Consider the following 5,855-nt stretch of genomic DNA (forward strand, 5'->3'; position numbering starts at 1 on the left):
TGATATTTACTGGTTCTTAGCATACTAGAGTATCCCATTATTGTATTATTAAAAATGTGGGTTTTGTTTTGAATCCAAATAATTGGTGGACTTTAAGGATTGAAGTATAAATGTACTTATTCATATAGTACATTGGTTCTCTGCTTTTAACAAGAACCAGAAAGAACAAAAGCATAATAGAACTTTGGCTTCTTGTAGCAATAATAATAGAGGAAAAAACAAGTCTCTGTGTACACTCACAAGCCATTGCTTTGGTGGCCAAGTATCAGTTACCTCCACTATGGTATTTATTTTTCTAAATATAACACATAAAAATCTTTCAGAGATTCAAGTATAAAATTTATACTGAATGATCTGGATAATCATCTTCCTAAGTTTATGATGCCTTCCTGTACTTTTGTTTGCATTCTGCACTTATATTCTGTGGGATTTTTTTCCCATTGGATCTGTTTTGTTGATGTTAGAATGACCTTGACTTTTCCTCAGGCTGCTGAATCATGATGACACTACTCATAGTCTCACTCTGAGAAAGGAGGTCAATTAAGTTTTGTTAAAAAGGTAATGACTAACCTGAAACACTTGGTTAGATAAGGTGAGACATGGGAATGATTAATTATAAACAATGAGCACTGTCTGAAAGTCAGAGGGAACTGGACACGTGTGCTGCAAACTCTAAGAGATCAGAGGTATCAGCCCAGACTATTTTAACCATCAAAGCTCTCAATAATATAACAACAGACACTGAGGAAATCCTAAGAATCATAAAGACATACTTAAAATCACCAACCGGCAAACTAGGCAATAGCAGAGAGACTACCTTAATAGCCCCTCCCTGATGATGATTGATGACTATCTTAGATGCCATCCTAGAACCTTCATCCAGTGACTGATGGAAGCAGAGGCAGATACCCACAGCTAAACACTGAATTGAATTTCTGGGACCCGGTGACGGAGATGGAGGAGTGATAAGCAAAGGGGTCAAGACCATGCTGGTGAAACCCATAAAGACAGCTGACTGGACAAGGGGGAGCTCTTGAACCCCAGACTGATGGCTGAGAGGCCAGCAGGGGACTGATCCAGATTCCCTGAATGTAGTGTCAGTGAGGAGGTCTCAGCAATCAATGTTTACCATGGCATACGAATGAACTTTGGGAGCCCATTTCACATGGAGGGAGGCTCTCTCATCCTGGACACATGGGGAAGGACCTAGGTCCTGCCCTGGATGAAATGACAGGCTCTGGAGATCCCCCCATGGAGGGACTTACCCTCCCTGGGAATGGTATGGGGACTGGGTGGGTGGCTGTGGAGGGGCTGGTGGAGGGACAAGGGAGGAGAGGTGGGAGAGGGAGCTGGGATTGACATGTGAAGAATACATGTTTCTTTCTAATTTAAATAAAAACATATATTGAGAAAAAAACCAAATGGAAGGAGTAGATGGAGGGAAAACTCTGCTTGGGTTTTATCATATGAGACAAGATCAAATGAATACATAAATAAACAAACAAATAAATACATAAGTGCAAAGCTTGCATCCTCTGCCATCCCCTTAAAACAAAACCAACCAACCAAGCAACCAACTAACCAACCAACCAACCTGACAAACAAACCAAAAACCACCTGTACTCTACTAAGTTGGAAAATGTAAAAGAAATTGATAATTTTCTTGATAGGTACCACTTGCCAAACTTACATCAAGATAAGTTAAGTAATTTAAATCTTTAACACCTAGTGAAATAGAAGCTGTTGCTAACCGTCTCCCAGCCTGACTCCACCTAAATGAATTGATTAAATTTGCAGGCAAACGAATAAAACTAGAAAAAAATCATCTTGAGTTAGGTAATCTAGACTAAGAAAGAGAAATAAGGTATGTATTTGCTTTTATATAGGTATTATTCATTAAATATTTGGTAACCAACCTACAATCCATAGATCCAGAGAGGTGAGTTTATAAAATGGGATGGGGTGGAGACACTTGGATCTCCCTGGGAGGGGCAAATAGAATGAATGTATTGGTAGACTGGAGATGGGGATGGGGGCCAGGAGGATCAGTTGAGGAGGGGTATGGGAGATAGTTTTGAGGGAGTGAGTTCAGCAGAAGCAGAAAGAATTTAGGGCCATTTGAAATATGATATAGAAACCTACTGCAGTAGAAATTCCCTAAAATATATGAAGGTGGTTCAAATTGAAGTCTCCTAACAATAGAAGTGACTAAGTCCAAACTGACTATCTTTTGTCACCAAAGGAAGGTCCTAGTGTCTTAAATGGGTTGCATTAAATTGAGTTGTTGGCCAGAGGTGTCCCATGGAAATGTCCAGGCAATCTAGACCATTGCTTAAAGAATGAGTTGCTCTCTACAAACTGACTGCAGAGTTCCATTGCTTAGGGCAATGCCCACACAACTCACTGACCTGGAGTACTCAAACTGGGCTAACAAGGAACATTTATCCCTATGTTCTAATGTCTTTGGTGTGAGAATATTCTTTGCAGGTTACCAAAAGAGAAATATGAATAACAACCTAGTCACAAAACCTTTGAACTACTAACCGTTCTGCTTGCAACATCTACTAGGGCAATGTTGCTTCCAAACTGATGGTTGTAGCCAATGAATGTTTGATTTGATTTAGCGTTCATTCCACAAAGTTTGATTTGACTGAAGGTCATTCCATAAGATAGCTTTGATGACCAAGAGTCAGAGACTTGATAGCCCAGAGACATAAGGTGATACCAAACAGTATTGTCTAAGGAAAAATAAGTATCAATAAAATATCTCTTAATAATATTGTTCTATACTCATAGGTCATTGCCTGTAGTCACCATCAGAGATGCTTCCTTCTGCAGCAGACAGGAACAGATTCAGGGACCCACAGGACTTCCCCAACAGGAATAAAATTGAATTCATAAAAGCCAAGCTATGTACCAAATATTCTCTGTGAGAGGCAGTTCCTTTTACAGTGAGCACTGTTTCTGAAATACAAAATTACAGCATCATCTCACGTTTCATTTTCTTTCAAGCTAAAAAAAGTCAGTGTTTACAAATTGGTTTTATTTTTGGGTTTTGTAAAAAGAATGAGTTTATTTCTTATTGCACTGTAGCTTGTTACTCATGGTTTCGATATTTGTTGCCCAGAGTCTTGCCTAGAAGTCATCCTGGGGCATCCACTTCAAAATCCTAGTGTTGGGTCCTAATATGTCTGTTTTTGGCTCTCAGATATCTAAAGAACCTGTTAGAGTTTAGACAATAATTTATATCAGGATTTAAACTTAAAGTATATTATTTTTAGGACTTAGGTGGTGCTTAGGTAAATGTCATTCATAACCCAGGTGTGGATTCCATTGGTCTTCCTATCTATTTTTGTGCCAATACCAAGCTGTTTTCAGGACTATAGCTCTATAATAGAGCTTGAGGTCAGGGATGGTGATGCCTCCGGACGTTGCCTTGTTGAACAGGGTTGTTTTGGCTATCCTGGGTCTTTTGTTTTTCCATACAAAATTGATTATTGTTCTTTCAAGGTCTGTGAAGAATTGTGCTGGGATTTTAATGGGGATTGCATTGAATCTGTAGATTGCTTTTGGCAGGATTGCCATTTTTACTACATTGATCCTACCTATCCAAGAGCATGGGAGATCTTTCCATTTTCTGAGGGCTTCTTTAATTTCTTTCTTTAACGATTCAAAGTTCTTATGATACAGGTCTTTCACTTGTTTGGTTAGCATTACCACAAGGTATTTTATGTTGTTTGTGGCAATTGTAAAGGGTGATGTTTCTCTGATTTCTCTTTCAGCCCTTTTATCATCTGTATATAGTAGGGCTACTGATTTTCTTGAGTTGATCTTGTAGCCTGCCACTTTGCTGAAGGTGTTAATCAGCTGTAAGAGTTCCCTGGTAGAGTTCTTTGGGTCATTGATGTAAACTATCATATCGTCTGCAAACAGTGAAAGTTTGACCTCTTCCTTCCCAATTTGTATCCCCTTGATCCCCCTTTGTTGTCGTATGGCAGTAGCTAGAACTTCAAGTACCATGTTGAAAACGTATGGAGAGAGTGGACAGCCTTGTTTTGTTCCTGATTTTAGAGGAATTGCGTTGAGTTTCTGTCCATTTAGTTTGATGTTGGCTGTTGGTTTACTGTATATAGCTTTTATTATGTTTAAGTATGTCCCTCTTATCCCAGATCTCTCCAAGACCTTTATCATGAAGGGGTGTTGGATTTTGTCAAAGGCTTTTTCAGCATCTAGTGAGATAATCATGTGATTTTTGGCATTTGTTTTTCTTTATTCATTATTTATTTTTGTTAAATATTTCACATCCACAGTTTTATTTGTTTATAAATTCTTTGGAAATGGTGCCATCATGGTTAATCAGTATTGAGTCATCTAACTATCCCATTCTGGCAATAAGCTTAGAGTACAGCTTTTACATTGTCCATTAACTACCAGTGATGTGGTTGCTGGCAGAGCATTTTCACATGGAAAAAAGGGACATATGTTTGTTTGCACTCTTCTGAATGTTGAGGATGTGCTTGGTCTACCCACCATGAAAATAACAGTCACAGAGAATGACTTTGACTTTTTTTAAATAAACAAACAAACAAACAAACAAACAAACAAAAGGTAACATTCCTCATCTTTAGTGAGGAATCAGCTTTACTTAGGAATCATAAGAATGGTAGAGCATGTAATCACACGGGTCACATCACTGTCACTGACATTGGACATTCCTTTCATATAGAAAGGAAACAGGTTTGCTGCTCATCAGTGATAGTAGCTGTAGAAAAAAGGACGAAGTTCTAATGGTGCTGCATTTGTTCTACACATAGATTACAAAACACTTCCAGGTTAATATGCTTCATGAAAACTCCATGAAGTTCCAATACCACTTCACACAAATGGTGCTAATATTAGAAATCCCAAATTATCATCATAAATTGGAGCTTCACCTATATATTTAGTATCTGTTTGCTACAAGATGTTTAAACTTAACTTCAGGATCTCAAGGAAAACCAGCAAAGTTATTACAGGGACACTTGATATGACAGGAAACTAAACTCTAGTTCCCACGTACTCCAGATTAAAGTTCAGCTGGGGTAAATTATCTTCATATCCCATATGAAGACAGCCACCTGGACTCCATTGTTCCTAGGTCATGCTCTGTGCTAGCTGCAGCCACATTCCCGCCTGACTCCTCCTCCGTGGAGCACTCCTGCAGCTCTCTTGCCAGAATCCTCGAACTCGGTTTCTCTCCTCCCTCGCTGCAGCGCATCACCAGCGTGCCCCACCATGTCAGACGCGGCCGGGGACTTCAGCTCTGAGATCACCACCAAGGACTTGAAGAAGAAGGACGTTATGGAGGAGGCAGAGAATGGAAGAGACGCATCTGACAATGGGAATGCCCAAAATGAGGAAAATGGGGAGCAGGAGGCTGACAATGACGTAGATGAAGAAGAGGAACAAGGTGGGAAGGAAGAGGAGGAGGAGGAAGAAGGCCATCTTGAGGAAGAGGATGGAGATGAAGATGAGGAAGCTGAGGCTTCTATGGGCAAGCGGGTAGCTGAAGATGATGAGGATGATGATGTTGACACCAAGAAGCAGAAGACCAATGAGGATGACTCGCCTCCTGAAAGGAAAAGCTAAACTTAAGGCCACTGTGACCTATTCACCCTCCACTTCCCGTCTCACAATTTAAACGTGGTCAGCTTCGAGTAGAGGAGCAGGCTCCGCCTGCCCATAGCATGCAGAGCCACCCAAAGATCACCTGTGCTCTCCACCACCCCACCAAAACCACAACATGAATTTGCAACAGGGGAGGACAAAAGAACCAAAACTTCCAAGGCCCTGCTTTTCTTTCTTAAAAACACTTT

At 40.1% G+C, this 5,855-nt stretch overlaps 1 pseudogene; it reads left to right on the forward strand.

The window, feature by feature from the left end:
• The first annotated feature begins 5,274 nt into the window (after positions 1-5,274).
• LOC101843929 lies at positions 5,275-5,545 on the forward strand (annotated as a pseudogene).
• Positions 5,546-5,855: the final 310 nt, after the last annotated feature.

The sequence above is a fragment of the Mesocricetus auratus genome, unplaced genomic scaffold, assembly GCF_017639785.1.
Source record: "Mesocricetus auratus isolate SY011 unplaced genomic scaffold, BCM_Maur_2.0 Super-Scaffold_100006, whole genome shotgun sequence".
NCBI lineage: Eukaryota > Metazoa > Chordata > Mammalia > Rodentia > Cricetidae > Mesocricetus > Mesocricetus auratus.